The following is a 26,954-nucleotide window of genomic DNA, read 5'->3' as shown; positions in this document are numbered from 1 at the left end:
CTAGTGATTTTTTTGTATAATATTGATATAACAATGTCTAGACTGTAGACCAATGCCAAAAACTGGATAATGTGATTCTTTAGTCCAATAGGAAAATATCTTTTGTCGGTAGGCTATTTACTCACATCCAAATTAGGAAGAATAGAAGAAATTAACTTGATAAATTATAATTAAGTAAATTTTCTTTTAAAATATTGCTTCAATTCATTGTGTATTCCATGAGAAATTTTTTGTTAGCCCATGTGATCCAGAAAATCCCCAGCTTCCTCCTTTTCATGTATATATACATATGTCCTTTGTACTATTAATATCAGGCCCAAATTTGGAAGAGGGAGAGAACTCATGGCTGACAATAATTCATAAACTAGAGAAACTAGTTTATAGCCCAATTCATTTTTTTTCCTGTGGACATTCATGGTTAAGGTGGCTACATCAGGTCTGTGAGCAAATAGAATCTTGGCATTTTTTATCTCAAATGAAGTAAATGAATATAATACTTCAGAATTATAAAAATTTACATTTTAAATCTGTTGTATCCCTCAAATTGATATTCATTTTTACAATTCACAGTGTACAATTTACTACGTTTTTATAGTTTTGCATATTCCATTATTCTGTCAAATATTACATAGCTGAATGCTAAAATATCATTAGGCCAACCACTTATTTCAGGTACTTGTGAAAGGAACTGAGTTAAGCATTTGTACTCTTATAAGTTTGTGCCAAACTTGTGCCAAACTTGGATGTACCAGGCCCACCTTATTTTTTCCACCCTCCATAAGTGAATATCTTGTACCAAACCTCTCCTTGCCTTCCGATTGGAATCTTGGTCTCTCCTGACACCAACACCGTGTTGGTTCCAAAACTGTATAATGTATGTTGCAATCCTTATTTTCTCATTTGACTATATCTCCCCAATTGGAAGATGATGGAAAAATATTGTGAACAGTAATGAAAGGACTTGGAGGTTTTCACTCTGCAGACTGAACAGTTGCTTGCTGGGAATTGTTCCCTTGGATTCCCTTCCTGGGATGGAATGTAACACATTCCAGCTGACGCTATTCAGGGCAAGAAAATAGATCATGATTAACTTGATAGATGACTCTGAACCTAGCACTGCAGCTTGGGAATTTTCCCTTCGAGCACATTGCTTAGGACAAGTTTATGTACCGAGTAAAAAGGAATTTGTTCTGTGTGACCACAAGTATAGTGTGCTGAAGTTCACACGGTTTTCTCCTCCTCCGGCTTCCTCTTTTTAACCTGTCTCCCTCCCCACAACCTCTTTTTGTTTTTTACTTCAGATTGGCCATTTCATCCGTAAATGTTCTTTGAACTAATCGGAAGTGGGCCTGGCTCTAAGCTACTGCCAAGTCTCCCCGTCATTGGTTTTCCTGTGTGTGTAAAGGAAGGTGTGAGGAAAAGAAAAGGACACCCCTGTCAAACCTGGGAAGACGGAACACTCATCCCATACAGAGGACAATGTCAGGACATTACGGGTACTGTCTGTGTACAAGCACCACTACCACCACACACACGCACCATGTACACTACACACGGCACAAACCACGCACAGACATCACACACACAAAACACACACCAAAAACACCACACCACACACACCATGCAAAGCACACACACACACAAAACACACACCACACAGACCACACACATGCACTACACATACAACACAAACCACAGACACACACCATACACAAACACAACATACCACACAGAGACCACACACAAACACCACACATGCCACAAACACACCACACATACATCACACACACAAATACACACCACAAGCAAAGACGTACACCACCCAAATATCACAACACATTCAGACACATATACACCACACATATACCACATGCCTCACCCACACACCACACACACAGCACACCACACATACACATAAACATACACCACACACACACCATGCACACCACACACATATAGCACATACACAGACCTCACACACACACAACACATATACCACAGACACCACAAAACCCACATACAGACCACACACACCAGATACACTACACACATACACCACATATGCCACACCTGCACATACACATATATCAGACACAAACATACACCACACACATCCCACACACACAACACATACATCATGGACACCACACCCCCCACACCACAGACACGTTCCCAACACAGATCAGACGCACAAACCACATCACAAACACCACACATACATATATCACACATACACCAAACACGACACACACCAGACACCACAGACACCACACAAACCAAAGAGACACATACCACACACACACATGCACATCACACAGACACACAGACAGACCACACATACTTCTTATACACACAGACCGCACACATACACTATGCACTCCACAGATATACCACACACCAAACACACCTGTAAACACAGCACAGAAGATAGAAACACCACATACACATACCATACACACACATACACCAAACACATGACACACACTACACTAACCACAGACATACACCCCACACCACGGACACCACATAAATTACAGACACATATACCACACACACACTACATGCACCCCACAGACACAGACCACACACAGATTACATGCAACACACACCACACACATACAACACACCACAGACAGCACACAAACACACAGACCACACACTGGAAATACCCCCCCATACACACAGACCACACACATACATATACCACGCACACTTATCACACACACCCCTCACATACCACACACACACCACATCATGCATACCACACACACATTCTACACATAACAACATACAGCACACACACATTGTGTGCTCGATGCACAGTGAGGCCAAACAATACTGAAACATCGGAGTTTGGAGCAGAGAAATGTTTATTGCAGGGCCAGGCAAGGAGATGGGTGGCTTATGCCTTAAAAAGCTGCAACTCCTGAAAGGCTTTTAGCAAAGCCCTTTAAAAGCAAGATGAGGGAGGGGCGTGGTTAGTTGTTGCACACTTCTTTGTGTTGTATGTAGCTGTCTACCTAGGCCAGGTCAGTAAGGTCCTGATGTTCCTGTTATTCTCTGGTCAGGTCAAGGTTAGGTTATCCTGTATATTTCAGGCTATAGGCAGCATTCTTTTACAAAAGATGCAGAGCCAGCATGACTAAGCACAGGCAATAGAACACAAAGGTTAAATAAGGTTAAAGTAAAAGGAGCAGATCTAATATGGAGTCGGATTTGTTCCTCCATATTACAATTCTTCCCTTTTCTTTGATACTCCTCAATCTTGAGGAGAAGGTGTTGGACAACAAGAGGGGAACGGTGTTTTGGATAGAGAAGTTAATCATAAACTCAGCAGAGGAACTCCATTTCACAGTGATTTGGTTTCCAACTCCAATCCTGTTTCATCTTTCCCCAATTCTTTCAGGGAATGGGGTGATTACCACTCTGGCTACTTCCTCCTGAAATGGGACATAGTCCTACCTTGATTTGGGGAATGGACACAGAGCTGGAAATATTCTTGAGTTCAAAGTCCTGGATCTGAGTCTTGTATAATAAAAATCTCATTCCCTGAGGAATTCAGGAGAATAAGCCTGAAAAGCAGTCTGGACCTGGCACTTTGGGGGAAACTTGTAGCTAGGTAGCCAGTTGTGTACTTTTATCTAAGTAGGTTTTAACTTCTGATGTGGAGTTAACATATATAACAGGGGCAATTTGACCACTGCATGTCTCCTTTTTCTGCTGACATCTGACTAAAACAATTTTATTGTCTAAAAATGTAATAGTTACAAGAGATCTTGAGGTCATATAGTTGCAGCTGCTATCTGCCAGCAGACACTACTTTGAGAATGGCTGGTGGCATCTCAAGTATGACAGAGCTCAGAAAATTCAAGTTTTCAGCAATATAGGAATGTGCCTGAAATCACATGCACAATGGCCACTAGTTTTACCTTGAATGTCTGAACCACATCTACTCCAGTTTCAACTTTCAAATGTATTCCACTCCTCAATGGCCAAGGCAGATGTACAATGCATGTCCGAAAGGCCACAAAACAACAGGCTGCTCTGGTCAATAAAGTTTAAGTTAAATCATGTATCAGCTAGAATGACTTCCCCAGACCTCAAAATATGTACAGATTCCCCATCATCTCCCTTGTTAACTGCAAATTCTTCAACAGACCAAAACATGTCCCTTGATGCCAGGGTGATTTAGCTTCTTGCCCCAAGTCTAGATCATGTCCTTTGGTGCTAGACCTCCTTTATATTTGCCTAGATACTCATGATGGGGGAAAACTGATCAAATATTGTGAACAGGCTCAGAGGTATGTTAATGGTATACACTTTATAGGCCATACATTTTATCACTTATACCCAATTGCCACACAAGCATTGTACATGTGCTTTTAGCAGTAGACTTATAAGCAGGCAGTGTTCTCCACAAACACATAAATTAAGTCTGGTCAACTGACTACATAGGCTTTCCCAAACTGGCTGTGGTGGAACTCCTCAGGAGTCTTAGATTGAATTCCCAAAGGCCTCTCAAGGCCAGGAAATCCATGCCAAAGGCCTGCCATCAGATTCTGCCTCGGTGGCATTCTTGGTCCCCAAAATACCAAGATTCCTGTACATGCCAGGAGACAGTCTTGCCCATTCACCTGATAAGGCTGCTCAGAACCCATGGATCTCCAGTTTCTGGAGGGACCAGCCAGAGAGAAAAGAAAAATATTTCAGTTTTACTCAGTAAGGTATAATTTACCAAATTTCTGTAAGTCATGAGTACCTTGAGGGGAAGTGCTTCCCTATATCTGGAAAACACAAATCAGAATCAGTAATATTCCAGACAAAACCCATAAACATTATAACCGTATTTACCAGTTCACTTAGTAACCAATCCTTTTGTTAACGTTTTATGAAGCCATCAGGATTTCCATTAGGGTTTTAAATGTCTTTCTTACCCAGTTCAGCAGTATAATCTGAGGGACTTCCCTGGCGATCCAGTGGTTAAGACTCTGCACTTCCACTGCAGGGGGCATGGGTTCAATCCCCGGTCGGAGAATTAAGATTGCGACTTAATTTTGCCATGTCGTGCAGCAAAAAAAAAAAAAGAAAAAGTATTATCTAAAATTTATTAGTCCTTCCTATGAATCTTCTTGAAGATGAAGCAAGTTTGCAAAGCATCAGCTTAACTGTCTACCAAAGACTTAAAAGGCAAGGTTAAAGATCTGATTACAGTGTGTTAACAAAAAAGCTTAGTCAAGTTGCTGCGATATACATTTTAAGATAACCAGAATTATGACTGATAGCATTATACCAGGACATATCTACATTTCAGAAACTCTACATAATTTCTAGAATATATTATAATAACATTTATCTGTACTGTATAATCTGAGGAGGCTTATCACCCACTTGACGATGCTTCCCATGTAATTCAACATACCAAATAATACGCGTTAAATACTGCTCTCTAAGATGCATCAAGGGCCCGCTAAAGCATCCCGAAGTTAGCTGGAGGGCAAAAGAATTTTAATTAAAATTTGGTATTTGGGAAGTTCGTCAAAAAGTTTCAAAACACTTGGTCAAATAAGATCACAGGTCACTGTAAGACAACACTTGTTTCTTAACCAAAGTGAGAAGAGATCTCAGAAACAAATATAGATCACTTACAGGCAAGGAAGTTCACATAATCTGTTATCAAAAGCAGCATTCTAGGGACTTCCCTGGTGGCACAGTGGTTGGGAATCCGCCTGCCAATGCAGGGGACACGGGTTCGAGCCCTGGTCCGGGAGGATCCCACATGCCATGGAGTAACTGGGCCCGTGCGCCACAACTACTGAGCCTGTGCTCTAGAGCCCAGGCTCCGCGATAAGAGAAGCCACAGCACCAAATGAAGAGTAGCCCCTGCTCACCGCAACTAGAGAAAAGCCCACGCGCAGCAATGAAGACCCAACACGGCCAAAAATAAATAAAAATTTAAAAAAAAAGCATTCTAAGTAAACTTGTTCCCTTAGTAGAGAGGGACCAAATCGAGTCTTGCACCAGCCTATTTTTAATAACAAAATCCATTTACTTACTTAAGTCTAACCTAATCTCAGCCCAACCATGTGTAAAACTCCCTTTAAAAAAAACATATATCCTACTTTCCTGCTGTATACTGAAATGTTTCCTTTATTATTTTAGTAGCTTTAATTACATATTTAAATTTGAATCCAAAGCTCTAAAAAACCCTTAATTTCTAGTGAAATCCAAGAAGCGATCAATTATTAACTGTCCTTTAGCATTCTGTAGGTTGGCAAACAACAATAATTTTTTTTTTTTTTTGCGGTACGCGGGCCTCTCACTGTTGTGGCCTCTCCCGTTGCGGAGCACAGGCTCCAGACGCGCAGGCTCAGCGGCCATGGCTCACGGGCCCAGCCACTCCGTGGCATGTGGGATCTCCCCGGAACAGGGCACGAACCCGTGTCCCCTGCATCGGCAGGCGGACTCTCAACCACTGGCCACCAGGGAAGGCCAATAATAATTTTTTAAAACATCTGCTTTTTATAGAAAATAGTGTGGTACCAAATATAGTCCCAGACACCTTTAGCTTCTATATTCAGTACTTAATGTTTCAGTACCCTGCCTGGGAATGACCTAGCTATTCAGTATCCCCCGTCATCCAACCCAAACTAGCACAACTCTAAAATTTAAGTTACCAAATATCTGGAGGGACCACCCTTAAGCAGACATTCCCAAATCATAGCCATTTCTAAAGAGGTCACCCAAAAGCTCTCATCCTATTTGCATCTAATTTACTTATAAGAATTTCATCATACCAAGCTAATTTTTTTTTCTGTTGACAAACTGCAACAGAAACAACATAAACCCATTCACCCTCAGTAAACCCAGGCACAAGAAAAGACATGTCTGTATTGACCACACCAACAATTGCCTTCATACTTCCTTGCCAAGAGAACCCCAATACTGTTCAGTTATTAGGCCCATGATTTTCATTGGTCCCTCCTTAGCCCCAGTGGGTGAATGAGGATTAGGTTAAAGCAATCCTGGTGTAATTCCTTTTCTTCTTGGCAATATTTGATTTAATACAGGTGCAACCTTGCTTAAGAACTGTGAAGGCAAATAAGGGAACTTTTGGGTTTCCTTTGCTCTTGAAAGGGACAAAAGGTTCATACTTTCCTGAATCTGGTCATTGTTGGACGAGGACTGGTGCCGTGGAAGCTGTCTTAGGATCATGAGGGAACAAATCCAAGGACAAAACTGAGATGTAAAAATGGCAGAGGAAAATATGGCAAGAACCTGGATCCTTGATGTCACTGATTCACTGACTCAATCTATGCTGGAACCATTAGGAATTAGTCGTAATTGTTTAAGATACTTTTAGTTGTGTTTTCTATTACAAGCATTTAAAAGCATCCTAAGTAAGTAATGTTAAAGGCATCTCTCACAATTTATACTTACTTTTCGGAAACTCTTACTAGAAATTTCTATTGCTGGTTATAAGGTTTATCCTAAATAGTTTGAATTTTCTAAAAGACATGTCTGTATTAGTCAAACCAACAAGCTTAAGCTAGCTTCAATACCAGATATCAATTCCATACTGAATATTTCCCAGATCATGAGGACCTGAAGTTCATTTTGGCCTGTTTTCTAAATAGTAGTAAGTATTTAATTTGTAAGCATTTACTTTTAAGTCTATTAAATAGAGCTCATTTACAAGTTAACCTCAGCAATACTATCCAAAGACAAAGACACCTAATCATAATGAAACACATACATCGAGATAGATCTCATAGCCAGCAAACTTATATGCAAGACAAATGTAAACATACACACAGAACAAAATCTAATTCCTGCAGAACAAAAACAAAAGGGTGAAGTCCAACAATTTCCTCAACTTTTTCAAACAAGGATCCTACTTTTTAACAGCAAACAACATGCAAATGTAAAGATAAGGAATCATTACCACACGTGTCATGGCAATTCACCTGGCAAATGCAAACCAAAAATAACAGTTGGAATAGGTTGAACTTACTTAGTTACCTTCAAGCTTGCTCCTCAGAATATTTTCGTTCTCTTGGGGTCAGAATTCTGAATAAAAGGTATTTTATCAAGCCAGCTTTCTCTTAAATGCATATGCAAAAAGAACCAGTTTTGGAATTTTAAGAGAGTTTCATCTTAAGTAATTTAGTCCAGAGTCTAAAGAATGTAGTGGTGGTGAAATGTTTAAAAAAAATCTTTTTTCTCTCCCTTTCTAGGAGCATACTGAAGATCTCCCAGTTTTGCAAAATACATGCTAGGGGGACTACAAGATGGAACAGAGCTCTGATTATCCATACTTAATTATTCATGGCTGGTGTTATCTAATATTAATAAAGCAAACAAATGCAATGCAAAATGGTCTTTCAGGATCACAGTTCCCCAGTGCCAAAAAGGGAAATACCCATTCATTGCAAAAGGAAAATCCCAACTAATGCTCGACCACAGGCAAAACCCAACACAATAGGGAAGGACACCCTGGTGCCGTCACACGCAAGCCCTGTTACCGAAGACGTCTCAACTGACCAGTGCATACTGATACACACACATACAAACAACAAACGAATGGTCCCACTAACAAAGGCACAAGCTGGAGTGGCTCACCCCAAAACAATACACACACAAAAAAACACAAACTACGGTCACACAGAAATCAGTGGAGGTGTAGTCTAAAATTCCATTTCTACTCCCAGATGGAGGTCTCCAAACAGACTGGCTTAGCTCTCAAAAGAGAACAGACCCAGAGTGTCTCACTTCCTACAAGGGAAGTAACCCAAATGGAGTGGAGAGAATTCCCAGCCTGTGCAAGATGGAGCGACTTACCCCCAAGTGACACCAAATGTGGACCACAGCTCTGGACATTTCTCTGCTCCAAATGACCTTGTGCACTGGGGCAGCTGACGCCTCTCAGGGAGAGTCCCTCACAGTTCCTGGATGCAAAATGAGCTCCAGCAGCTGCTGGGAACTTGGGAAGGGGCTGTCCCTGGCCGGGGTCCACCCGCCACAGGCACAGATTCCTGGCTGGCTCACCATAATTGTACTGAACGCAAGTCTGTGCCTAATAACACAGTGAGACTGAACAATACTGAAACATTAGAGTTTGAAGCAGAGAGGTTAATTGTGGGGCCAGGCAAGGAGACAGGTGGCTCATGCCTTAAAAAGGCCAAACTCCGAAAAGCTTTCAGCAAAGCCCTTTTTAAAGGCAAGGTGAGGGGGTGTGTGAATTGTTGCAAACTTCTTGGTGTCAGATCCTTTGTTCTTGTAGCTGTCCCTGTAGGCCAGGTTTCTGTTATTCTGTGTTCAGGTCAGGTCAAGGTCAGGCTATCCTGTATATTTCAAGCCATAGGCAACATTCTTTTACAAAAGGTGCAGAGCCAGCATGACTTAAGCAGAGGCAACAGGGCACAAAGGTTGGAGCTAAAGAAATAGATCCAATATGGAGTCAGATTTATTCTTCCCTATTACAAGACCACACACACCCCAACTTCAGATTCAAGTCCCCCATGCATGGCATCACAAGGTCCTGCGGGGGAAACTTAGTCCCTTCCTTCAGTGATCCGACGCTGGAGTTTTTCTGCAGTGTTTCTTCCAGCATGGCCATGCAGCCAAGGACTGAGCATCTCCAGTGACAGAGAGCTCAGCCCGTTCTCACAAACTGTTAGGAAGTACTCCCCCCACACCCCTGGGTTTTTTAGCATAAATCTGTTTTCACAGCAACCAGCCTTTACCATTGGTTTCCGCCCCCACCCTGGGAAAACCTTCCTCTCCACAACCTCCAGAGCATTCGGACAGCAAGCGTGCCCCCCCACCCCTTCTATCCATGTGAATCCTGTTCCTTTGTCCCAGCATCGCATGGTTTGTGTCCCCTTCTGGTCTGAACGCTTCTGCCCTGCATGTGTCACGTTTGGGGCTAATGTTGCCCCTGAGGTGTGGTGCCCACAGTCAGACACAGCACACTGGGTGTGGTGATTTGTCCATCAATAATTTGGCACTTCGATGGCTTTTCTCACGAGACAGATGATTGCCTTTCGCAACATGAGCCCTTGAAGGCTGACATGGGTCACTTCTGGGGACAGTGTAATGATGGGTCTGAGTAAGGCCAGAGGGTCTTGCTCCTTTGTCACGTGCAGTGGTTCCCAGACAGTGGCCACAGGACACAGGTCACCAACGGTCAGGGGACTTCCCATGCAAAGGTTGCCAACTGTGATTGTGCTTCCATGCTGGAACCTGGGTGCCCTTGATGCCCTTGAAGTGTTCTTCATCCATCTCTGGAGGGCCTGCTACACGTATACGTTCCATGACCAGTGCAATGTGTTTATAAGCGGGTGCATAATAAATTACTGGAAACAGCTGAGGTTTTAATCCTCCATTAATACAGAAAGTTTGACTCCTGTCAGCCATGGTCTCTGCTTAAAATATTTAGGAGTTGGTTTCCACAGCGGTCTGCCAAAGCCTTCCATGATGGATGGCGGAAGCCGAGTCGGGGGCACTTCACTCACTGTGGAGGTGCGGGGGCCAGGGGCGTGCTGCTGCTTCTCACACCAGGTCAAGGAGCCAGGACTGTTCTGTGAGAAGAGTAGGAAGCCACTCGAGGACACGTAGAATTTCCGTCTCCAGTCTGAGGGTTAAGGACAGGGATGTCCAGCATCTTCTTTGTCAGGGGCTCCTCTGTTGAAGCCATTTGCCTGTTAGTATCCGGGTTTCCCTGCGGATGTGTCCTTTACACTAGTTTTCTCACTTTCAGAGCTGCTATCATGACTGGTCACCCAGGTACGACACGGGTATTTCTATCTATCCGCCCCACACCAAAGCCCTCCCTTATCCTGGGCAGTAAGGGCCCCTGGGGTCCTTTAGAACCTGACACTGATACCTGCAGGGAAGGGCCTGATCCTAAAATACATGAGAGGATCCAGCACTGAACACCTGGGTGATGCCCTCGTGAGAAATTTAGGAAATGCCACTTGAGGTAACGGGTCTATCAATGGTGCTATCCCTTCATCCTTACAGACATGAAGTTCCCTGCAAGCTTTCCTGCCTGCTGCATAGTAAAGGAAGCGAAACAATAAATACGGGTGCGCTGCCCTGCCATGTGGGAAGCGCTCACGTACCCAGCACTTGATGCCCAGACCCGTCCCTGCCTCGCCTCCCGTCTCCTCCGCTCCGGCCATCCCCAGCCATGTCGCTGGCGGCACCATTACCGACCCTCCTCCTCGCTGCGGGAAGTTCCTCAGGCATCCCAGGCCCTCCCGGGACGTCCAGACCCCACGGCTTTCCTATAACACTCTCCCTTCCACCAAACTGCTCTTTGGTAGGTCTACGAACGCCTCGTACCATGTCTGCGCACCTGCACAGGGGGTGGAGCCCTCTCCCCGCTCTTGGTCCAGCCTCGCCCTCCCTTCCAGGCCCCTGATTGTGCAGCCCCCAGCGCGCTCTGCTCACTCACAGGGGACCAGGGTGCTTCTGTCCTGGTGCCGTGCTTGGCGTGCGCTGTGTCATGTCGGGCGGGAGACAGTTCTCCAAGGGCCTCTCCTGTGTCTGACATCTTGCAGGCGGAGACGCTGACACCTCTGTTCTGGATGGACCGTCTTTACAAGCATGCTTACACGGTGGACAGCCTGGAACCTCGGAGATGGAGGTTCCCTCTGGAGAAGGGGTGGCAGCCGTGCTTCCCATCGTACAAGCCTTGCCTGCCTTGGGCTCCAGGTTCCTCTCCTGTAATGCCACCCGCTGCCATGCAGTCACCATGTGGCCACCTGAGTCACCCTGCAGGAACTGGGGAACTAGCACAAGAAAAGACTGGCACCCAGACTACTGATATAATTTAAGTCCTTTATCTCTGACCCAGGGTCCTGTGTCTCCTGCCAGCACCCAGGACACTGGTGGGCTAGCTCCTCACTTACAAATGGGGGAAAATCTCAGCCCTTTCACAGCTCTTGACAGGACCTTACTCTGGGAGTCTCATCTCCCCCAAATAAGAAAGTCAAGGGTAGAGACAGGAATCCTGTATTATATTTCCTAACACCTCTGATGTTTTCCCCTACACATTCTAGTGCACAGTAAGGTTTTTTGATGATGAAATAAATGATATTGATAATAAAGGCAAATAATCATAGCAAGAAGCTCCCTAGTTTGACTCAGTTTCCACCCATAATGATCTTTTCTGTTCTGCATGGCTCTGGGTCTCTCAAGCAATAGGGTCGTTTTTTAATTGCACATGTGCAAGAGGGGATGGGCAAGGAGCAAGTGTGGGGAGCCTAGGGAATAAGATGAAGGGAATAGGTTCCATAACCAAGCTGTGGCAGAGATTCCTAATTGCCACTCAATATTCATTCTTCCTTTTTTTTCCTTGTAAAAATAATCCTAATTATTGTTTTAGCTGAGAACATCATGGCTAGCTAAAATCATACATTTCTCAGTCTGCTTTATAGCCAGATCTGGCGTATCACAGAGTTCTAGCCGAGGAGACATAGTGGAAGTGGAAGAGAGTGTGCCCTCATTTTCACTCCTTTTTTCTTCCTACTGCCTGGATTGCAAATATAATTGCTGGCACTCCAGCAACCATGTTGGCCCATGAGGTGAATTTGGAAATAGAATTCATGCATAGTGAGTAACAAGACAGGAGGAGCATGAGCCCCTGATACCATGAAGCCACCAAACCATCTGTGAACTGACTCCTGACTTCGTTCATGAGAGAAAAAGAAACTTCTATTTTCTTTAAGCCACTGTTATTTTGGATCTTCTAGCAACCTAATCCTAACTACTACACAAACTCAATTTTCACTGAGTGTGGAGTATATTATAAATCACACTTCCTAAGAAAGGTGCCATCCTATGTCCTTTTGACACTCAAAACATTGAAAAGTGAGGGCTACGATCAAACCACGTACATGTCTCCATGCAACCCAACAGCAAACCCATTTTAAACAACTGAATTCAATTCTATTTTATGAAGAACTTAGTCTGACTCACACATGTGTGTAGTGTGTCTTAGGAATACTTACATAAACATATTTAGGAATGGCTTGTTTCAAATATTTTCTAACAGCTTGAACGTAAAGATTTTACTACCTAAAATAAAATGTCATAGGTACTTTGAAAATGCTTCGTAACTTCGCATGCCACCGGCACAGCCCAATTCAGGCTGGGCCTGGCTTCCAACCTTGGCATCCTTCCTCTTGTACCCTAGTGATTTTAATCCCTTGGGCCAACCCCAAGCCAAGGCAAGAGACGCCCCAGCCCTACCAGCTCCACAGCCTGGGACCTTGGCTTCAGGTGACCATTGCTACCATCGGCTGCCTTATGCAAAATGCGATCCTTAATAAACCCTTCTGTGGAATGTGGAGAGGGAACACGGCGGGGCAATGCTAAAAGCACTCATGGTCTCGATTCTCGCCCCAGCTCCGTGGTGTACCAGTTGTGCTGCCGTCAGGAATGCATGGGCGTTCAGTCTCTGTGTCCTCACCTGACAGAAAAGGAATGAAGCAGTCTTTGAGGTTTCACAGAGCAATTCATGAGGAAGAGCTCTGTAACTAGAAGGGCCCCATCACGTCACAGACCATGAAGATGGGGACTTCTGACATTTAGAAATCCAATGGAAAAGGAAGGAAACCATGGACTTAGCCTACTGGGCATATATTAATTTTGCAAGGGTGTCAACCCCTATCATCTGTAACTTCTTGGATGTCTATCAACCCAAACCTATTAGGACCTTCTTTGGAGAGTTATCTCAGAGAAACTGTTTCCTTCTGCCCTCTTTCCAACATACACAGTGGAGGCTAAGGGTATTGCTTTAACTCATCAAACCAAATAAGGTTTATTAATATTGACCAGAGACTTATTAATACGTCTTTTGTTACCCAAACGTTATTGACCAGAGATGTTTCAATATTGATTTACATAACAAATCACCAGCCACAGGCGTTAGATTCTGAAAAAATCCCCTGGTCAATAAATGAGTTAATTAAAAGAATTTAGATATCGGTCTCAGAACAGCAAGATTTGCCTGGTACCTTCTGAAAGACCAAGGGCAGATGGTGGCATTTCAATATTCACCATTATAGCAGTGTTACTATTCACTATTTTAAAAGATCATCAGGGATACAGGCGAGGCTCATTCTTTAGTCAGTGGTTTCTCAAACACCATGAGGAGAACCTGCTGTCTTCCTGGTGAAGTTCTCAGTCAGGACTGTAGAGAGAAGCCCACAGTTCTGAGATGGAGCACAGAAGTCAGATGCAGGGGGCTCTCTGAGTTGGGCTAACTTGTCAACCTGCTCACCTCTGGTAGGTGGCCTACGTTTAGATCCCAGCTTTGCTATTCGCTTTCACGTAATCCTGGTCCCATAACTGAACTTCAGTTTCCTCATCTATAAAATGGGAATGACAGAACATACTAGATGCTTGTTACTTTCAATACCATTCCTCCTAGTTTCTCAAAAAACAAACAAATAAACAAAATCTACAGGATCAGAGACCATTGCTACATGCGCCGAAGCCTTGGGGACTCTGGGCCTCCCTCCCAGCGTCCTTAGAGGGTCAAGAAGAGATGAAAGCTGATTCAGAGATGTTCCTTGGAGAAACAACTTCAAGACTTGTGTGGGATGGAACTCTACTGGATGACCTCAAACCAGAGGCAGAACTGTGAAGCAGACAAAGGCTGTGCTCAGTTCCCCTGCCTCCCAATTCCAGACCCCCTCTCCCTCCCGAGAAGATGTCCGTTCTTGGACACCAGTGTCCCTTAGCTGCTCATGGAGGCTCAGGTCATCTTTCCCTCCCGGGGAAGTCCAGTGCCCAGGGTTGGTCTCAGGCACCACACTCTCATCTCTCAGTCATCCTCATCACAACTTCCTATGCACCAGACTCTTCTAGAAGAAGGTCTGATAAGGCGATTCACTCAGTGGTTAAGGAGCTCGTAAGATTCTTGGGGTTTCCCTGTTCAAGACAATTAGCAGTTCCTCCCATAGGAGATTTTAAGGCTAAGGCATCACCAAGAAGCCCTTTTATTCTCTTTCCTAAGCCCCATCTTGAACCCACGGGTAAAAAGATTTTTATTTGCCAAAGAGGCAACGTAATAAGCAGTCACGCAGTGCTGGCCATGGGCTGAGGCCACCAGCGCCACCCGGGCCTGAACTTAACTGCTGCCCCCAGCAAGACACCCGAGCAGGATGGCTTTCCGAGCCCTGTCGCCGGCTTGTGAACCCACTATTAGACTTCCAAGATGAGCCTTTAGGAATTTCCCTTAAAAAAGGATTTTGAGAATAGGCTGGTGAGGTAGCATTTTTTAAGGCAACAAGCTGTGTAAGTGTCCACCTAGTCCACTGACGGAGAGGCACACCTGAGCCCAAAGCACTGCCTCTGCCTTTCCCTGTCCTAAGACAGGTGACACCGAGAAAGGGGGGAAAGTCCTTTCAGCCTCAAAGGTCTTTCCAGTTGAAAACAGTGCTGAAGTAGCAAAATAAAATCACCCATCGACAAAAGTGTCGAGGGACCCAGCCCACCTCAAAGGCCTTCTCCCCTGAGCCAGGGTGTAGGAAGGAGTCTGGCACCAGCCTACCTGCCCTGTGCGGGCAAGGGAGACAGCAAGCAAGACCCAGGGAAAGCCGCTCAAGAATGGAGACACTTGCGGGCCGCTGGAGCCGAGGGGCCGAGGCCAGAGCGGCCAGGTCGCTGCAGATGGAGACAAGATGCTCTGTGACATGCCAAGCTGTGTGCTGGGAGGCCCGCACACAAACCCTAGCCAGGCTCTCACGTCCACCCTGTCCCCCTCCACAGAAAGGCCTTATCACCTGTCACACACGGGTATTTTCAGCCACACTCGGCTGCAGGGATAAACACGGTGTCCGCAGTAGCACCCTTGACTACAAAGGACAACTGTGACAAATGTCAGGGCCCTTTGAATTTGAAGATAGCCTTGTTAACTACTGCGGAGGCCGGACTTTCTGCTGTCAACAGAGCTTCTCAAGTTATTTACGCCCGCGGCGACTTGCATTAGATCACCCCGCCCCCCACTTTTAGCTGCTTCCCTGCGACATGTCAGAATGAAAGCCAGCCTGCTGTCAGCAGTCACATGTCCCACATCGCCTGGATGACCACTGAAACGGGAGTTCCCACCGTGGGCTTGAGGTGTCTCCACGTTAGCCCAACTCTAATTCCCCAGGGAACTTAATCGATGGCACAAAATGCTATCTCATCCTTCATTCTGAAACGCTGAAAGGCTTCCAACAGAATAAATCACTCTGTGAGACTCCGTAAACGCCCAGTCTCAACCATGCCTGCAAGGATTCTTGAAGAACCTGCATAAGGAGGCTATTGTACGCATGTACAAATAGATGACACAATTCCAGGGTTTAATGCTATCCGCCAAGTTAAACTACTGTGGAGCAGCTGTGCACATGTGAAATGATGCCTGGCACCACTGGAGATCCATAAATCAGCCCTGGCATACTTTCCTCCTATTAAGAGAGTCAAATAAGAAAAAAACCACAAATTAAGATGTGTCTAGGACATGGACGACATCGCCATTCCTCTCTGAATGCAAAAATAAATAAAAATTAGGCTTCATTTTGCTGGGGTTTCTTTCCGAGGGGCACAAGTTTTCCAGCATGTGAAAACCTGGCAGAAAACCTTGTTCTGAGCAGGGTCATGCTGGGCTGGTTGGTTTGCCTTTCTGTATGTCGCAGGCAAAACAGAAGTGATGAGCCAACCTGAGAGGCAGTTGTTCTTTACAAGGAGTGGACGGGGGCTTCCTTGGTGGCGCAGTGGTTGAGAATCCACCTGCCAATGCCAGGGACATGGGTTCGAGCCCCAGTTGGGGAAGATCCCACATGCCGTGGAGCAACTAAGCCCGTGTGCCACAGCTACTGAAGCCTGCATGCCTGGAGTCCATGCTCCACAACAAGAGAAGCCACCGCAATGAGAAGCCCGTGCACTGCAATGATGAGTAGCCCCTGCTCACTACAGCTAAAGAAAGCCTGCACGCAGCAACGAAGTCCCAAGGCAGCCAAAAATAAATAAACAAATAAATGAATGAATAAGGAGTGGACAGATACGCCAGGGACCCAATGCAGCCATAAATATATACATACATACATACATACATAACTAAGGAATGGATGGATAAGCCAGGAACCCAAACTCTCCCAGGAAAATTATAACCAGATTATATGTGTAGGGCCCTGTCTCTTTGCAGTTCATCCCTTTGTTCTGGCTTGTTCGTCTGTAGGACAACAACACACAGCAGAGGTCAGATGGCTGGGCCACTGGATGCCTCCATCCAGCCTTGGGTGAATGGCTTGGCTGGAGAAGCCAAGACTAAAACGAAGGGAAGTTGCATCATTATAAAGTTGGGTCACCAGTGGATAGAGTGACCAACCACCTCAGTCAGCCTGCATCTGAGGGGGTTCCTGAGATGAACGAGTTTTGGTGCTAAAATGAGAAATATCCTTGGCAAACTGGGCAGAGTTTGTCACCTCAGTAAGTGACCGAGTTTTAGGCTATTTGGGAAAACTGAATCATCTATGAGTCTAAACAAGCTGATAACTCTCAGCTTCTCTTTAGCTGAGTGATGTCAACACAGACAATCCAGTCCCCAGCTAGATGACTCCGCAGAGTGTCACAGATGTGCCAATTAACATCAATTAACTGAGCCTTTGCTTTGTGCTCAGCATGGCGCTGTGTACTGAGTAGGGATAAAAAGGCAAGTGCAAAGAATGAAACTAGAACACTCCCTAACACCATACACAAAAATGAACTCAAAATGGATTAAAGACCTAAATGTAAGGCCACACACTATCAAACTCTTAGAGGAAAACAGAGGCAGAACACTCTATGACATAAATCACTTCAAGATCCTTTTTGACCCACCTCCTAGAGAAATGGAAATAAAACCAAAAATAAACAAATGGGACCTAATGAAACTTCAAAGCTTTTGCACAGCAAAGAAAACAATAAACAAGATGAAAAGACAGCCCTCAGAATGGGAGAAAATATTTGCAAATGAAGCAACTGACAAAGGATTAATGTCCAAAATTTACAAGCAGCTCATGCAACTCAATAACAAAAAAAAACAAACAACCCAATCCAAAAATGGGCAGAAGACCTAAATAGACATTTATCCAAAGAAGATATACAGACTGCCAACAAACATATGAAAGAATGCTCAACATCATTAATCATTAGAGAAATGCAAATCAAAACTACAATGAGGTATCACCTCACACCAGTCAGAATGACCATCATCAAAAAGTCTACAAACAACAAATGCTGGAGAGGGTGTGGAGAAAAGGGAACCCTCTTGCACTGTTGGTGGGAATGTAAACTGATACAGCCACTATGGAGAACAGTGTGGAGGTTCCTTAAAAAAGTAAGAATAGAACTATCATATGACCCAGCAATCCCACTACTGGGTATATACCCTGAGAAAACCATAATTCAAAACAAGTCATGTACCAAAATGTTCATTGCAGCTCTATTTGCAATAGCCAGGACATGGAAGCAACCTAAGTGTCCATCGACAGATAAATGGATAAAGAAGATGTGGCATATATATACAATGGAATATTACTCAGCCATAAAAAGAAACAAAATTGAGTTATTTGTAGTGAGGTGGATGGTCCTAGAGTCATACAGAGTGAAGTAAGTCAGAAAGAGAAAAACAAATACCGTATGCTAACACATATATATGGAATCTAAAGAAAAAATATGGTTCTGAAGAACCTAGGGGCAGGACAGGAATAAAGACACAGATGTAGAGAATGGACTTGAGGACATGGGGAGGGGTAAGCTGGCATGAAGTGAGAGAGTGGCAATGACATATATACTACCAAACGTAAAATAGATAGCTAGTGGGAAGCAGCCGCATAGCACAGGGAGATCAGCTCGGTGCTTTGTGACCGCCTGGAGGGGTGGGATAGGGAGGGTGGGAGGGAGGGAGACACAAGAGGGAAGAGATATGGGGATATATGTATATGTATAGCTGATTCACTTTGTTATAAAGCAGAAACTAACACACCATTGTAAAGCAATTATACTCCATTAAAGATGTTAAAAAATTAAAATTAAAAATAAATAAAATAAAAAGGGAAGTGCAATTAATTCCTCACTTTCTTTTAATTCACCTTTATAGGGTACAGCCAAGTAAACCTATGCTAACTCCTCAAGGATCTTGGAATCCACAAAGAGACCTGCTTTTACATGGAGACTGAGGGCGCACATGACCCCACAGCCCTTCCCAATGGCGCTGAAGGTCAGTGTCAACAAGCACACAAACCATTAGCTGAAGCTGGCTGAGGAGGGAGGAGAGAGAATGCTATGCCTTGATAGAGACAGGAGATCCATTTCTTCCGTGGCTGACTCTTCACAGACAGTTCTTCCATAGGAGCTCCAAAAAACGTCATTTGAATAAGCATATCGTCTCCTAAAGGAACTACCAGGAAGAAATACATTCATTTGATTTTGGAGTTCCTGTATTTAAAAATCTCACTGTCTTATAGTCAGGCATATTAAATCTTTATACACAACTTATAAAATGAATGATGTTCTTTTGGTGGCAGCCGCTGTCATAAGGCAAATGTGTGCTCTGTGGTCGGTACTGAAATTTTATTCTTCCCGATTACAGAAGCAAAACTTTTTTATTGTAGAAAACTTGGAAATTTTATGAAAACAAAACTTGAAATCACCTAAATTATTATTATTTTATAGTTTCATCCTATTCCTTTTCTGTGCACATATACTTTTTACATAGTTGGAGTCCCTGCGTGTCCACTTCAATGTTCTACTTTTTACCCCCAACATTCTATTTCCCATATTTTCATGTTTCATGAAGTATACTTCCAAGTCAGTGGTCCTGGACCCCTTTACACCCTTTAAATTTATCATGTGGACCAAATATCCTTAAAATTCTCCTCAAAGAGTCTTGTGAAATGTTCCCTAAAAATTCCAGTCGATTCTGTGACCTGAGTGAGTGTTTACTATATTTCCTGCACTAAGACGGAGGAATTATGAAGATGTAAGACGAGAACTTCATGTGATACACACTCATGAGAATTTGAATCTGAAGCGACTCACTGTATTCTGTCCTAGTCATCAGTTATATGCACTGTAAAAACAACTTTCTAGAAACACGCCATGTATGTTTGACTCAACATGGCATTTTTTATCATTTTTGTAAAAAGTTGGACACTGCGCTCTTTATCAGAAATGTAGTATGAAGTATATAATTTTTCCCCAAGGAGAAGCCAGATTCGATTTACATGAATTTAACATCATTTTAAACATTTCAGGGGTAGAGCTGTATCAATTAATATGCTTTCTTGCAAACAAAAAGGCTAACTGGCTTAGCCAAGAAGGACATCAATTAAGCTGCATAGTTTGGAGACCAGAGCAGAGCGGGCTTGGGTGAGAATGTCAGGGTCTCTCTCCTCTTTGTGCTCCTCTCAGCCTTGTCCTCCTTCCAGTGTTGGGCCATCCTCAGCCGGGGAGTATGATGGCTGCTCCCAACACAGCAAGGTCCAGAGGGAAATAAGGGACGAGGTCTTAGAATCAAGGAAGCCTTTTCCAGAGGCCCACACCAGATGTTCCCTCCTGTTTCCTGACTAGTATAAGGTCATACACACACATGCCTGCCTGGTCTGATCACTAATAAGGGAAATGGTATAACTGGCATTGACTTAGACCAGCAATCATCAAACTATTGCCAAGGACCGCTTCTGGCCCTCAGCCTGTTTTGTCAATAAAGTTTTATTGTAACACAGCCTTGCTCATTTACATATGATTGTGTCTGGCTGCTTTCTCGCAGAGCAGAGCTGTTACAACAGAGACCATGTGCTTCACAAAGCCTAAATGTGTCCTGTCTGGCTGTCTTAGTTTGTTTGGGGTGCTTTTTTTTTTTTTTTAATTTATTTTTGGCTGCACTGGGTCTTTGTTGCTGCACGCAGGCTTTCTCTAGTTGTGGCGAGCGGGGGCTACACTTTGTTGCGGTGTGTGGGCTTCTCATTGTGGTGGCTTCTCTTGTTGTAGAGCACAGGCTCTAGGCGTGCGGGCTTCAGCAGCTGTAGCACACAGGCTCAGTAGCTGCTGCACGCGGGCTCTAGAGTGCAGGCTCAGTAGTTGTGGCGCACGGGCTTAGCTGCTCTGTGGCATGTGGGATCTTCCCAGACCAGGGATTGGACCCGTGTGCCCTGCATTGGCAGGCGGATTCGTAACCACTGTGCCACCAGGGAAGCCCCTGGGCTGTTTCAATAAGATACCATACACTGGGAGGCTTGCAAACAACAGACATCTCTTTCTCACAGTTCTAGAGGCTGCGGAGTCTGAGGTCAAGGCGCTGGCAGATTCAGTGTCTGGAGAGAGCGCATATCCTGGTTCAGAGACGGCCACCTTTTGGCCGTGTGTCACGTGGAGAAGGGGCAAGGGAGCCCTCTGAGGGGGCCCCAATGCCCCTTCTGAGGGCTCTGCCCTCATGATCCAGTCACCTCCCAGAGTTCTCATCTCCAAATACCATCACTTGGACATCAAGTTTCAACATCTGAATTTTGGGGAGACACAAACATTCAAACCAAACACACTGGCCTGTTACAGAAAATATTTGCCGACCTCTCATGCAGAGAATGCTTAAGGCGGGATAGATGGAGACAGATCACCCACAATGACTGTTGCAAGTCAGTGTGGCCCTAAAAACAAACTCTGTCCTAGAAACGCAGAGAGAAAGCTAACGGCATATTATCACACTGCACGGATCATATAAACTATGCATGAAGATTAAAGCAGAAACAGAGACACAGACGTAGAGAACAAATGTATGGACACCAAGGGGGAAGGGGAGGTGGGATGAATTAGGAGATTGGGAATGACATATATACACTACTGTGTATAAAACAGATAACTAATGAGAACCTGCTGTATAGCACAGGGAACTCAATGCTCCATGGTGACCTACATGGGAAGGTAATCTAAAAAGGAGGGGATATATGTATACATATAGCTCATTCACTTTGCTGTACAGCAGAAACTAACAACATTGTAAAGCAACTATACTCCAATAAAAATTAATTTTAAAAAAAGTAATGTGAGAATTCAGAGGAGAAAGTCATCAATAAAGGCAAGGCAAAAGCATCACCCCAGGACACGAAATCTCCCGTAGATGTCTGGAGACGAGAAACAGACGCTGCTCTCTCCAGCCTCCCTGCATCTGGGGGCTCACTCTCCAAAGACAGGTGACCAGCACGTGCAGGTTGGTCTGGATGCTGGCACCACAGGCTGCAACGGGACGGTCCCCTGGCCTTCCTCATGTCTTCTCAGCCTTAATCATTCCAGGATGATTCTAGATAAAAATGTGGAATTTCATCATTGTTGTCCAACCCTGTTGATACAAGTCCTGTATCATTTCCCTCCTGTTCTGTGGTAATTCTCTCTTGTTCTCGACTATTAGGATGCCTTCAAAGAGGTCTGAAAAGCACTCATCGTAAGAGGTAATATTAGAAGCCTCACTCCAGTCAAGAGGATTTTTACACTGAAGGAGATTAGAAAATCCTCGAGCTGAACGAGAAAAGAATCTGCAGGTACTTCTCGTTAGCTTCAAAGCTACCACTCTTGGTACTTTCCTAACCTGATGCTTCAGATGTGTACTGTGATGCACCAAGCGTCGGGCTAAAAGATGCATACCGAAGGATCCAAGGATATGGAGAAACAGCCTTCAAACTCCTGTCCCATCTGCCCTCTAGAACTCCTCAGAACACTCAGTCTGAAGCTGAGGTGACGACTTCAGATTTCTCATGAGTTTCACAAGGTGAAAACTAGATGGGAAGCAGCCATTGATTAAAAACAAGGAGAGGATGCCAAACTGTTTGGTTTTGACACACGTTGTGTGTGTGTGTGTGTGTGTGTGTGTGTGTGTGTGTGTGTTGCTCTGGGTATCTTACATAGTAAACCACTGGAAGGTTGTTATTCAAGAACAGGACTGCATGGTCTGGGAAGCTCAGGTAACGTTTGCTTCTTTTCTAAAGTAAGTGGGCAGAGGGCCTACAAGTAGAAAGAAGATGGTGAGGAGAGCCGGAGTTGACGTTAACACAAAAGACAGCTGCCTTTCGTGTCTTCCTGGACTCGCGGAAGGAATCCCTTATCATTTACTGAGCGATAAACGTGGGAGCAGAAGAGGGGGAGAAGAGAGCCAGCAGCAGGCTGGGACACCAACTGATCACACAGTCTTTGGAGATGCTAAGATGAGTGAGGCAGTTAAAACCAACACATGGGATGTGCCCGCTACTGTATACAGAACAGATAACCAACAAGGACCTACTGTATAGCACAGGGAAGTACAGTCAGTATCTTGCAATAAGCTATAATGGAAAATAATCTGAAAAATTATATATATGTAATATATTTATATTATTATACATATATATGTATCACTGAACCACTTTGCTGTACGCCTGAAACTAACATAACATTGTACATTAACTACACTTCAGTTTTAAAGAAATGGTTATTAAAAGGAAAAAGACAAACAAACAAAAAACCAACACATGGCACGCTAGGGAGGAAAGTGCCAAAGAGTGATTCATGAGGATCCAAGCCTAGGAGCAGCTCGGCCTCCACGTGCAGCCTGTGCAGGAGGCGGTCCCGCCCAGCACCAGGTGTCCTGTGCGCCCCGACACGCGGCCTGGTGCGCACACGCACCACTGCACAGATGCGCGCAGGGCTTCAAGCGCTCCCAGCACACACCCGCGAATATTTCATGTGCGTCTGTGGGCTGCGTATAGGTTGAGAAAAAAAGAATGCATAGAGGAGGATTGTTTTGCTTCGGTGTATACGTGAACTTTGATGGAACTTAGTAAAATACAGAGCGTTTACGAGCGTGATGGATGGCTGTTGGGGGACTGGTTTCCTGCCCTCCCGGCTGGGCTGCAGCGCCGGGCTGCAGTGACAGCACTGGGTAAGGAATGGACGAACAACAGGTCCTGTGAGTTGGTGGCGCTGGGACTGCCCCGTCTGAGTGGGAGGTCCGAGCATCCATCTCCAGCAGCACACAATTCAGAGGGGAGTGAGGGATTCCTGTGGCGTGTGGAAACAGCAAGGGGGTAAAATGAGAGGGAATCATGAAAGTGCACTCGAATCACCCAACGTGCTGAGGACTGTTCATGTCGACAGATTCCACTACTGCAAAGCCACACGCCTGGTGAGTTTCCGGATCACATCCAGGACCTGCTCTTCCGCTCTAAGTCCCCACCAACATCAGCCATGCTGGGCGGCACAGGTGACCGGCCAGCTCAGCTGGAAGACAAGCAGCCTCTTCATCCCTTTAAAAAATTAGCTTGTCTGAACTGTTGAAATTCTAACAGACTTAAATCAGCAGGACTGGTGGCTTCAGCTGCAACCCTAGGTCAGGGCTGCCTCTCTTCTCTGCCTTCCCTTGGTCTGTGACACCCACCATGTAAAGGGCACCGCTGCACCCAACTCCCACCTTCACGTGATCCTTATTTTTCTTGATCTTAACAGACCTGGTGTCCTTTCCTCTGGCTGTGAGCAGAAAGTTCCTGACTTCCTCAATGCTGCAACAGGTGGCCAGGAGGCAGCAGGAAGAGGGGACACCCTTCTGCACTCTTTTCATAAACGGTAGGTGTTTGTTTGCTTGTTGGTTTGTTTTTCATACTGAGGCTCTCCTCTGCTCTGTATTTCATTTCAAAGTCACCAAGCAAGAAAACTGACCCGGCTACAGGTAAATGAGACTCCTTCTTGCTGCTGACCCTGGCTATGTTCTTTCCTTTATTTCCTTTTCCAGGGACTTGATAAGCTCCTGGAAGGATCTATGGACATTTGAGGCTGTTTCTTGAAGGAGCCAGATGCCTGGTCATTCTTAGGATCCCACAGTTGGGAAAAGCTCAGCGCTGATGGGGGAAAGGCCCAGGGATCAGGGAATCCCAGCTTCCTGACAGAGGTGGTGTTGCCATGGAAACTGAGCTGCCACAGCTGCCTGGGCTCTGACATCCGTGATTGGCTCTGGCAGGGGGTGGAGATGATCAAAAGCCCTTCAAAAGCCAGTCTCAGAGGGGAGCTCCGCTGCCTTCTGTCTCCTCCAGCTGCCCCGCCAGGACAGAGAATGTCAGCTCTGCTCCTCGCTCAGACCTTTAGTGGAAAAAATCCCAAAAGACTGAATTCTGAATCTAAGTGTTAAAAAAACAAAAATAGAAAATTTTAAATTCTATATAATAATGGATCCTAAACCTGTTGATTATCAGAACCCCTTGTTCACATGAGGTTTCAAAAAATACCAGTTCCGGGGCCCCAAACTGGGAGAGTCTGAATCCTGGTCATAGGGTCAGTTTCTGCACTCTGTATTTTTAATCCTCCCCCAGATAATTCTAATGATCATCCATATTTGAGAACTAGAACTTAGTTTAGTGTTTTTTGTTTTGTTTTGTTTTTCATTTATTTACTTTTCGCTGTGTTGGGTCTTCATTGCTGCGTGTGTGCTTTCTCTAGTTGTGGCGAGCGGGGGCTACTCTTGGTTGTGGTGTGCGGGCTTCTCATTGCGGTGGCTTCTCTTGTTGCAGAGCACAGGCTCTAGGCGCGTGGGCTTCAGTAGTTGTGGCTCGTGGGCTCTAGAGCACAGGCTCAGTAGTTGTGGCGCACGGGCTTAGTTGCTCTGCGGCATGTGGGATCTTCCCGGACCAGGGACTGAACCTGTGTCCCTTGCATTGGCAGGCGGATTCTTATCCTCTGCGCCACCAGGGAAGCCCTAGTTTAGTTATTTTTAAAAACCAAATATTTAAAAATGTATCTTTGGAGGTTCCATTTGGAAGGTACTGCTTGTGTTTTACTCCCAATTCCAACCCTCTACTAAGTGTCTTCTTCCACTGTCTTGGAATGACTAATTCGCAGTTTATAGGTGTGGCAGATACAGTCGTGCAGAAAGAGACATTTCATTCCACTTTTACTAAAATTGCTGAGTAACTTAAGAGATGAGAAAGCAATTAATAATTCTATTTTAATAGCACCCCAGAATGTCTCCTACTATCTCAAGGCATGCTGTGAAATTTCCTAGATTAAATTCATTTGAGTTCACTTAAACCTGTAAGGTTTGGTAAACACTGCTTTAGATTCAAGGAAAGAATTCCAGGAGTTTCCTCCCTGCCCCCTCTATCCACTCTCCCACCCTCCTTCCGTCTCCAAAGACACTCCTCTGCAGAGGAAGCTCTCATGTGCATTCTTTTTCCATCGAGGTCCAGTCAGGAAGACAGACACCACACTAGGTATTCCAACAGAGGGGATTTGATACAGGAAGTCTGTTACAGACGTTAGAAGACGAAAAAAGCAAAACAGGACACTAGGATACAGAGACAGGTAGGAAGCAGCTTCCACTCTTGGGGAAGAGTTGGAGTCACCAGACCTGGAAGTTGACTGAGGGCCACATAGGGCTGGAACCCAAGTCTCAGGGTAGGGCCTGGCTGAGCCACTGCTGGTGGAATGCAGAGAACCCCGCAGCCCCATCCCCACAAGTACAAACGCCCCTCATGTCCCCTGCCTCTTGTTTGTGGAAAAGCTCATCTCCCAGGCTTCCCTGAGTCACAAAAGCGTAGGCTCCAGTAGTTAATGATTAGGACAACAGAGTCACAGACTCAGTGTCTGATGGGTATTCCTGAGCTGTTTTACAGATACTGTAACAGCCACCAGAGGGCACGACACAAGCTGCTCCACCCTGAGCAGCACTGAATCTGTGGCTAGCACAGTTCCAAGCACTGGCCTCAAGAGAATGGCATTAATATTATTGCTCATAATAATCTGTACCTTTGTGGCATCAAAATAATTATAGCTTGCTCTACCCGTACAGGTAAACGGGCAACTAGAATTGTCAGCAAAGAGATGCTACATACCCATGTTGACATCTTCCACTCTGAGAAGGCGCCCAGTGTCAGCATGAAGCAGTTACAGAAGATGGACATTCGCCC

The 26,954-nt window shown here is 44.9% G+C and overlaps 1 long non-coding RNA gene across 1 annotated transcript in view; it reads right to left on the bottom strand.

The window, feature by feature from the left end:
- The window catches only part of LOC117312545 (uncharacterized), a 130,850-nt gene that overhangs the window by 18,165 nt on the left and 85,731 nt on the right, over positions 1-26,954 (bottom strand). Inside the window, exon 13 of the long non-coding RNA XR_012332338.1 lies at positions 1-26,954. This exon is cut by the window's left edge and continues 18,165 nt beyond it. This is a non-coding gene — a long non-coding RNA (uncharacterized lncRNA).

The sequence above is a fragment of the Tursiops truncatus genome, chromosome 6, assembly GCF_011762595.2.
Source record: "Tursiops truncatus isolate mTurTru1 chromosome 6, mTurTru1.mat.Y, whole genome shotgun sequence".
Classification (NCBI taxonomy): domain Eukaryota; kingdom Metazoa; phylum Chordata; class Mammalia; order Artiodactyla; family Delphinidae; genus Tursiops; species Tursiops truncatus.
This window is presented reverse-complemented; position numbering and strand designations above follow the sequence as displayed.